Source organism: Cucurbita maxima, unplaced genomic scaffold (assembly GCF_002738345.1).
Source record: "Cucurbita maxima cultivar Rimu unplaced genomic scaffold, Cmax_1.0 Cma_Scf00066, whole genome shotgun sequence".
In the NCBI taxonomy this organism is placed as follows: Eukaryota; Viridiplantae; Streptophyta; class Magnoliopsida; order Cucurbitales; family Cucurbitaceae; genus Cucurbita; species Cucurbita maxima.
Window position 1 is genome coordinate 219,621 of NW_019272082.1, and position 10,613 is coordinate 230,233.

Genomic DNA, 10,613 nt, shown 5'->3' on the forward strand with positions numbered 1-10,613 from the left:
TTTTTTTTTTTTTTTTTTTTTTTTTTTTTTTTTTTTTGCAATTCTATATAGTTTATGTTGCATGTAGAATCATTCAAGCTCGACATGATCAATCTTGCATGTGGAATGATTCGAATCTCAAACAAGTGTTCTTTCCTTGAGATATTTGATAAAAAAAAAAAAAAATCATTCAAGCTAAACATGATCGATCTTGCTTATGGAGTAATTCAGATCTGAAACAAGTGTTCTTACCTTAAGATATTCGATTAACAAGGTAATCCGAATCTTACTCCCCTTATAGCGATTCCTTATCATTTGGTATCAAAGATTTCTATTAGACTCATTCTATATCAAATCCTCTCGTCTCTCCTTATCATTTGGTATCAAAGATTTCTATTAGACTCATTCTATATCAAATCCTCTCGTCTCTCCCGAAACTTCCATCCCCAAAAGTTTCCTAGTCATGAAGCAGTTTGGTGTAGGATGTACACATCTCATATTATCTCGCCTATGTTATTCTTAAAACCCAGGCGTTCACCCATCATATCCTAATTCGCACAATGTTGTAAAATCTCTTTACTCCTCGTCCACCTAGAACCCCCTTCGACAGATTCTAGGTCGATCAAAGTTCAGGGAAAATCTTCGTTCTAGGAGTCTTTATAGTAACACACAACATTGCTTATTTGGCTTGCGTTAGGCTTACTTCCTCATTTTTCTAAATAAATTTTTCTTAGTGTTTTACATGGCTGTCATAAAGTCATGAGTTAGCTAGTGCATCGCTGCTCATCGTCGCATAAATTTTGATCATATATTTAGTCTTTGCTAACTCATCTTGACTGGTTGTACACGCTTATGAGTATAATTGTGATCTCGTGTCGTTGGTAGCATATCCTTACCTCTTTACCAAAGCTTGTGTCAAACTTGGGTTTACCATGGCTAGATTGTTCTTAAGAAATTAGCCCTTGCATCACATCGATCACCTAATGTTAGCAAACTAATATCACTAACCATGCCACATGGTTGTAGTCTAGTGGTAATGATCTCTTGTTGCCGCGTCTATTACCTCGTTTGAGGTATCTTCCTAGATTGTATAAGTATCGTGTATTCTTAGTAGTCCATTCAAATCCAGCATATTATTGTTTCTATATCCTTATGTTAACAATGGTTATGATCCAAACTCGTGAACAAGGTTAGGTTTAATCTCTCACCTTACTAGAAATGCTTAGGCAACAACTTTTAGGGTGGGTCTATCCAATAGGTTTAGCTCTTCTACTTTTAGGCAATGCCACCATCCAATGGCATCCTACCTCTTGCTAGGTAATATCATACTTCTATTAAGACATTTATGGTGCCATCGACGGCTATTTTGATGGTATTTAACACTCTCCCTACTAGACACATCACTCTAGATGGAGTATAAATCTAGGCTAGTACCATTCTAGTCTCAATACTATTTTAGACTCGATTGATAGTGTAAAACGTTGGGAAAATTTTCCTCACACCATATATTAAAAACCTTGATGCTCACAACAGTACCCCTTTAATACTAATATTAGATAACAAACTACTCATATACATTGTACAAGAATTTTCTACCCTCATGTAACCCTCTAAGGTACTACTCGAGGTTCATCATGACTCCAATCCTTCCATGTGTTTTTTTGGCCTAGTACAAGTGCTTCCTCATTGACAAAATCAATGTTCTGCAGGCGACAAGCCATATGTCTATGTCTCAACACCTCCCATGGTATACTGCATGACTTCAAAATTGTTCATGCATATTCTAAAAAGGATTGACCACAACTTTGATGAAGAAATCTAAGTGTTGGAAGTGTGTCAAACATATTTGCCCAATTCATCCGCCATTAAAGAATGTTGGGAGAAAGCTTCCGAATGCAATCGGAGGATAGAAGCAAATTTGTCTCTTTCCATTGTTGAAATATCATCACTAGCCCAATAGAGTCGAGCCCAATAATTGTACAAACCCATTGTATATTTAGGAAAGATATTTGATTTTAGAAGAAGAGATCTAGATATTTTAGGAGAAAGATTCAGATTTGTTAGATTTAGATTTAGATTTAGATTTGTTAATTCTAGATTGCATACACTCTAGTATAAATACACCTCTACCCTACCTAGGTTATTCATCTAAGAAATCCAAAAAGTATTCTACACAGTGTATTGTATTCTCTTCTCGATTGGTCTTAATAAAGAGTGTGAGTGTTTTCCACAGAGAGTTGTGTTCAACAATTGGTATCATAGCCATGCCCTAAACTTAGTCGTGCCAATAGATTGGTAAATCCTCAAATATCGAACAAAGGCCTCCAAAAAGAAAAAGAAGTCGAGCCTCGATTAAGAGGAGGCGTGCTTTGTTCGAGGGGAGGTGTTGGATGATGAAAGTCTCACATCAGCTAATCTAGGGAATGATCATGAGTTTATAAACAAAGAATACTCTCTCCATTGGAGTGAGGCCTTTTAGGGAAGCCCAAAGCAAAGCCATGAGAGCTTATGCTCAAAGTGGACAATATCATACCATTGTGGAGAGTCGTGTTCGTCTAACATGGTATCAGAGCTTGGTTAGTGTAGGTTATTTGATCTCTTGGAATTCTTAGTATGCTCTGTGGCTGCAACTTTGTCTGATCTTCCACATCAGAAATGATTTCTTGAGATTAATAGTGAGTGAGTTTCTTTTGTGTCGTGAGTAGTCTGTGACTCTGCAAGTCTTGTGTCGAAAGAGCTTGTTTGGTATTACTGAGGTATGACCAACACGATGGGTGATTTCCAAATCGTTTGAGGAATCAAGAAACTAAACAACAGCAACTACAACACGTGGGCAACATGCATGATGTCCTATTTACAAGGACAAGATTTTCGGGAGATCGTTGGCGGGTGTGAAACTATGCTGCCAGAGGAGGATTCTAACGGCGCCTTGTGCAAATGGAGAATCAAAGCAGGCAAAGCAATGTTTGCCTTGAAGACCACAATCGGAGAAGAGATGTTAGAACATATTTGGGATGACAAGACAACGAAAGAAGCATGGGACACATTCGTGATGTTGTTCTCAAAGAAGAACGATACAAGGCTATAACTTCTGGAGAATGAGTTGTTGTCTATTTCACAACGTGACATGACGATTGCTCAGTACTTCCACAAGGTCAAGTTGATTTGTCGGGAGATTACTGAACTAGACCCGAAGTCCTCCATTGTAGAATCTCGAATGAAGAGAATTATAATCCACGGATTGCGACCGGAATATCGGAGCTTCATTATTGTTGTACAAGGATGGACTACTTAACCATCACTTATAGAGTTCGAAAATTTGTTAACCAGCCAAGAAGCCATGGCTAAACAAATGGGAGGCATCACATTGAAGGGTGAAGAAGAAGCACTCTACACAAGTGAAAGTCGGAGCAATAATAGATCGTCTATCAAACGTGGATACAATGGTGGCAAAAGAAGAAGCTACCAAGGAACTGCACAACCTGAGAGAGCTCAGAAGAACGACAACAAGAGTTTCTAAGAAAAGAGATTTGGAGGTATTTGCTATAATTGCGGGAAAAAGGACCACATGTCTAGAGATTGTTGGTCCAGGAAAAAGTCGGTTGAAAGCAATGTGGCAGTATCCAAAAAGAAGATAGAGGATGAATAGGATGCAGAAGTACTATGTCCAATAGTAGAAGACGAGCTAGCACTCATGGCAATGATGGAAGAGCATATTGATTACGAGGATGACTGGATCATTGATTTAAGATGCTTAAACCACATAATTGACGATCAAAGCGGTGCAATGGAAGAGGGGTGGCCCTCAGAGAAGGAAGAATTACCAGGCCTAGAGCTAACTGAAGAAATTTTTTTACAGAACACAGAGAAGCAAACGGAAGAAATTCTTTTACAGAACACAAAGGAGCAAATTGAAAAGATTCTTCCACAAAAGATGGGGGAGCAAATTGTACACATTTGCTTAAGTGTTGATGTACCTGAAGATTCAAGTGACACTAGTGTTGGTGAGCAAGAAGTGACTCAACCAAGCGAGCCTAGTGAAAATGAAATGACACCTCAACAACTCAGACATTCAGAAATAATCCTAAAGGCAAATCCAGAGTATGCTAATGCAGTAGAAGACGAAGTTAATGAGCCTGAGACATATGAAGAAGCATCACAAAACTCAGCTTGGCAGAAAGCGATGGAGGAAGAAACTATAGCCCTGGAACAAAATCAAACTTGAAGTGCCAAGACCAAGAGATACCAAACTCATATCTTACAAGTGGGTTTACGAAATAATGTGTACACTGGATGGATCAATCGTGAGATACAAAGCTCAGACTATAGATTCAGGGTTCTCTCAAGAATATGAACTAGACTATGATGAAACGTTTAGTCCAGTGGCAAAGATCATTATCGTACAAGTTCCTCCAGTACTTACGATAAATAAAGATTGGAAATTATGGCAGATGGATATGAATAATGCTTTCTTGCATGGAGAGTTAAACAGAGAGCTCTACATGGACCAACCGAAGAAATTCGAAAATGAAGTTGGAGTCATTGATCAATATATGAAAAATTCGAAGAAGCCTCATTTGTATGCGGCTCGACGGACCTTGAGATATGTCAAAGGTACAATCAATTACGATCGTTTATACAAAAGAAGCGAACACTGGAAGCTAGCTGGATATAGTGATGTTGACTATGCAGGAGACCACGATACCTGAAAATCAATCACTAGGTATGCGTTCAAGCTCGGTTCGAGAATAATTTTTTGGTGTAACAAAAGACAACCAACAATATCATTGTCAACTAAAGAAGCAGAGTACAGAGCAGCAGCTAGAGCAGCTCGGGAAAATACATGGTCAAAACTTTTGATGGAAGATTGGTACCAGAAAGTTGAGTATCCAATACCACTTCAGTGCAACAATCAATCTGCGATTCGCCTAGAAGAAAATTCAGTGTTTTATGTTCGAACAAAGCATGTGGAGGTGCACTACCATTTCATTAGAAAGAAGGTCCTAAAGGAAGAAATCGAGATGCAGCAGATCAAGACAGATGACCAAGTGGCAGACTTGTTTACAAAAGGGCTGAATATTGGCAAACATGAGAGTTTTCACTGTCAGCTCAACATGGTGCAGCGAATGAGGACTAGTGCTGAGGGGGAGTGTTGAAGACATCGAGGGCCACAAGTATCTCCAAGTCCCCATCCAATCATAAAAGTGTATGGGTTTGCTCTAGTAAGAAAAATATTTTTAGCCAAATTTGAAAGAGAATAACTTAAGTTATAAACTACGACAAGGTATGAAACCAGCCCTTACCTTTTTCTAGCAATAAAATATTCAAGTTTTATGAAAGAATTAAGGCCAAATACCCATCATATGAAGCTAGAAGGAGCGATTTTCAGAGGTGATGACGCTGGTCCGTCTTCTTCCCCTATTGTGGGTAAGAAGATGATGAATTAAATTTACCACGCTAGTATATATCCAAACCTTCTCTAAGTTTTTCTTAAATTAATATATTTTAGATAGGTTTTCACGGAATTTTTTATGGGTAGAAACTAATTTTAAAGATAGATCTATCAAAAAAAAATTGGAGCAATTTAGATATAGGAAGCTTAAGAATCAAGGACTCAAACTTCAATGATTAGATAAGTCGCCAATCTAGGCTTTTCTCAAGAAATACTCGGAAAGAATTGCTTGAACTTCAATCTGAACCTTCAATTAAGTAGTACTTGGTTAAGGAAGCGTGAAGTAAAAAACCAAAAGTTAAGGACCTAAACTGAATGTTTTTCCTCGAGATTCATGTAACTCGAAAATACCAGATTAAATGGACTTTTTTGTTCATAAAATTTTAATACTAGATATAATATGACACATTAAGGTTATATATAAAATTTGTTGGTCATTGATAAAGATAAGAAGTTAAACAAAGTAAAGGTGTAAAATGACCATAATACTCCTATAGTAATGTAAAGTCGGTTCATGACCTAAATGAGCTTTAAATGATATGACATTTAAGTACTAGGTCTCAGGTAATATATTAAGACTATGTATGAAGTTCAATATTCATTGGATTTTTTTTTAGGGGGGATAAGTGTAAAATGCCAATAATTCCCTAACATGTCTAAGTGTTGTTTATTGACCAAATAAACTCCAAATGACCTAATATTTTGCATATGACCTATTTTTAAGGATACAAGAGCCTATACAAGGTTCTAAAGTCATTGATGCATGTTTAGGGGATGAACTAAGGATTAAGAGTAAAATGACAAGAATACCGCTATGATAACTATAAGTTATTTCAACGTCCAAACAACCTCCAAATGACAAGAATACCCCTAAGATAACTATAAGTTATTTCAACATCCAAACAATCTCCAAATGATATAAGATTTTAAGTGACCTATATGAAAGAACATAAAGGTTTAACCAAGAATTTAAAGAGTTTGAAATGAATTAAGAGTTCAAACAAAGAAATAGGGAGGTAAATGACGGAAACACCCCAATAAGGACTTTAACATGTTTTCAAAGCCATAAAGAACTCCAAATGTTATGAACCTCTATAAGAGACTTAAGTATGACCTTAAGAATAATTATACGTGCTTTTAAAGTCAATAGAACATGTTTGGATATAAGCCTAAAGACCACTATGAGGATCCGTGATTTGCCTCAGTACCTCAAGAAACATATTATGATTTATTAAGATTTTTGCAGGCCAACATGACAAATTCACATGTGCAGGATCTATGGATTGAATTAGAGTCTAAAAAGTTATGGTTTTGATCTAAGAATTGATGGTGTTAATATAACACATGCGGAAGCAATTTGGATCTTAGGCACTTTTAGAACATCAATTATAATAAATAACTAGCATGTTTATAAGTATTAAAACTTAATGAGTTTGAATACTAACCATTTGTAGTTCAAATTCCTTTTTCCTCACGAACCGGTTTCGAACCACCACTAGTGTCTTCTCCACTATCCTCCGACCTTACAACGGGATTGTGGAATCCGGTGAGTGACTAAACTTGAGAGGGATTTTGTATATATGAAGAGAGTGTTTGTGAGAGGTTTTTCTCAAGGTTTTTCACCAACAAGAAAACCTTTCATGTATTCTGATCGCATGTTCATGCAAATTTGAGATCACCAAATTTTGACACTCAAAATTCAACTCAAATGTTTAGGATTATATGGCAAGCATGCATGCTTGAGTTAACCAAATTTTGACACACAAAACTCTACTCAAATTTGTGGGGTTTATTTGGCAAGCATGCAAAGTTTCGTTAAACCAAATTTTGACACCTCAAAATTCTACTAACATGGATTTCTCCATTAAATGAAGTCAACCTTTTGACTTTCTTCCTTTTGATTCAACAATCAATTTGAATTATTAATTTCAAATGAAAGTAATATTAAATGGTTAATTAAACTATTTAATTAATATTTAATATTAATTTAAATGCCAATCCCAATTAATTCCGACACATATTTGATTAAATTTAAATATCTCATATTCTCTCTTTTTGTTTAATTCGTAAATAAAACAAAAATGCGGTTAAATATATCATATATATATATATGTAGCGCATTCTCCCTAATTTGAATTCGAACACTTCGAACTCACTCGTCACACTATTCTATGGTTTAGTCCAATATGAGCTAGCAGAGGGACCTCATGGACCTATAGATCATGGACTCCAACGATCCAAGATTAACCGCTTAAATTCATTAACCTTATTAACCAAGACCTGGAGTCAGTACTTAAGACCTGGAGCTAGCAGAGGGCCCCTTGTTCAAGACCTGGAGTCAGTACTTAAGGATTATCTCTCTTCTATCCCTAAAAGTGGGTAGGAGTGAATTCCATCTTGCACCCCACGTCCCCAGCCATTTACCCAGTCTTACCCATGAAATGGGAGGCCTATTGAGTTGGCGAACTTGAGCCACTCTCACGCATGCAAATCTAAGGATAATTCCGAATAAACATGAGTTCATGATTAGCTCAGGATTAAGATCGAGTTACCTAGGTCATCTAATGAAAAGAAAATCAGTCTCAATAGTAAACTACACTATAAAGTGAGAGTGATTTTCTTCATGGTCCGATCTTATGCAATACTCATTGCATAGGACGCTCCCACTCACATGTCTCCACAAGTAAAATTTTAGTGATCACATTGTTTATATCATATACAAAAGTGGGTCGCATCCATAGTGTCCCCAAAATAAGGTACTCAGTCTTATCCTTATACTAAAGATCATTTTAACTATATACTTGAACTTGATCAACTCTTATGTCCCTACATATAGTTCAAGTAATCATACTATAGCCAGAGTGTTCTTAGTTTATTGGATTTAGATTAATGATCGTAAAGTTCACTTTATTCAATAACAATCTTTACTGAATAAACAACAATAATAACTTTATTGATAATAGAATATGTTTTTGTTTACCAACTATGAGTTTTAGAACATAAAACCCAACAAGAATAACCTTTAGAGTAAGAGCCCAAGAAACTATGAGACTAAGAAAACACTCTAAAGACAACTACGAATGAAAGTACATAACACAATCCGTAAGACCACCAAGACTCAAGAATGTGAAAATATGAAATATTATAAGGGGATCATGTATGATATTATAAATGACTTAAAGCTCATCAGGAATATGTTACATGAATAAAACATGTATACTTCGAGGCCAACCATGAAAATAGGAGTGTTACCACTATGTATTACTTTTGTGTATGCCCATGTTATGTCAAGATTTGCTACCTTAAAGATATGAAAAAAAGACAAGAACATTACATACTACATGCTTTCCATTAAAGAATGCTAGATAGTACTTTAATCCAACCTAATATGACCTATGACTTCCACTACGTGGTACTTCTCGAGACCCATGTTTTCCTCTTCTAGATGGGATAACTTGCACTATGTTTTTCTGGCAGATTGTCAAGCAAGGGATTCATGTTTTCCCTCACCTAGATGAGATGTCTTGTGTTACAGTCGTACATTTTCAACCATGTGGTATCGTGATATTGGCACACTCATGACAAGCCTAGAGGGGAATCCAAGTCCTACATTCATTTTTTTTCCGACTTTGTTGTTTTGTTGGACCTTAGGTGATGCTTTTTTCACCAACCAAACACAACTTATGCGGAATCCTAGATTATTCGGTCACACAAGCCGCATGTGCGTGCATGCTCAATCTTCTACAACCCAACCTACTTGCCTCTATACTAGGCGAAGTCATCTGACTCAATCTTACCTTTGTTTGAGGCCAAGGTCTCTCTTGTGTAACGTTGGTACTTATGTATGGCTCGAATCTATTCTAAGCAGTGGTTTTTTCATGAGTGATTCGTGGTAGACTCCTGCTTTAGTTAGGGGTCACCTTAATAATCTGCTTTCCGAGGATGCTGGGTGACATAACCATTATGTCTTGATGCCATCCTATGTCCCAGGATGTAATTGGTCAGCTTAACTCACTCGGTCATAGTCATCGAAAATGGACCCATGTGTCATTCATATCATTGGGACATCCCGAACATCCATCCATCTGAGATATATCAGGCAATGGGTCCTCCCATGTCCATGCTACTTGAAAGAAAATTGCTTGAGATACTCATCTCGTAATTCATGCCCTCACTGTGACACAAGAATGTGCTAAATCGTAGCTTGCTTAGGCCACAAAGCCAAGGGATGCTGGAGAGATGACACCCTGCCTCCCTCTAAGGTACATTTTAAGGCATTTTCAATCTAGTAGGTGTATACATGATTTTGGCGAATGAACTTATAGTGTCGTGGAGCATCTGCTTTGGTGTTCAATATACACCAAACTTGATGACTTTTTATATATCATATGGACGAACTTTACTCCAAAACCGCATGCCCAAATTTCCTCCAAAATTAAGACTTTCGCAATTAAGGCTCGAGGCCCTACCCAACCCTTCAATAAGCCTATATCTAACACTCATGTCGACATTTTTGCCTCTAGCTTATCTATGCATCGACCTTTATGCAAATCTATGTGGTGTGTCAGATAAATCACCGTCCTCCTCAGTTGCATCGTGACATTCATTTTGTCTTAACCCTCGGGTGGCTAGTTGGGTGCTGCTACCATGACCCCACCTCATCTTGTCTGCACGTGAGGGTCACAACCTACTCACTTTATAGTATGATTGTGACACCCCTGGATCATGTTTACCTTAATGTCATGTCCATAAATGTCATCTTCTCCCAATCATATTTAAATGTCATAACATATCCCAATATATATTTAACTAATTTAAATCTCATCCAAATTCCAAATATATAATTTCATTCCATTATCTCATATACCTAGATTATCTTACTATTTAATATATAAAAAACAATAGATATATTTTTCTCTTATTTAAATACTTTACATTAAAAGTATTCTTCTTAATTTATATTTATTATATCTAATATATTAAATACTAATTTCAACCCTTCAAACTAAATAAATTTTTCTCTTGATGTATTTCCAGCTCATAGGTAAAATATGAATTTGAACCCTTCAAATTAAATACTTTTCTCCTTTAAAATTTTCTTTCAACTAAATTTATTATTTTAGTGTTACCATGAGATAGCAAGGGAATTTTATGAACCAAATATTATAAGTTGTAATGATAT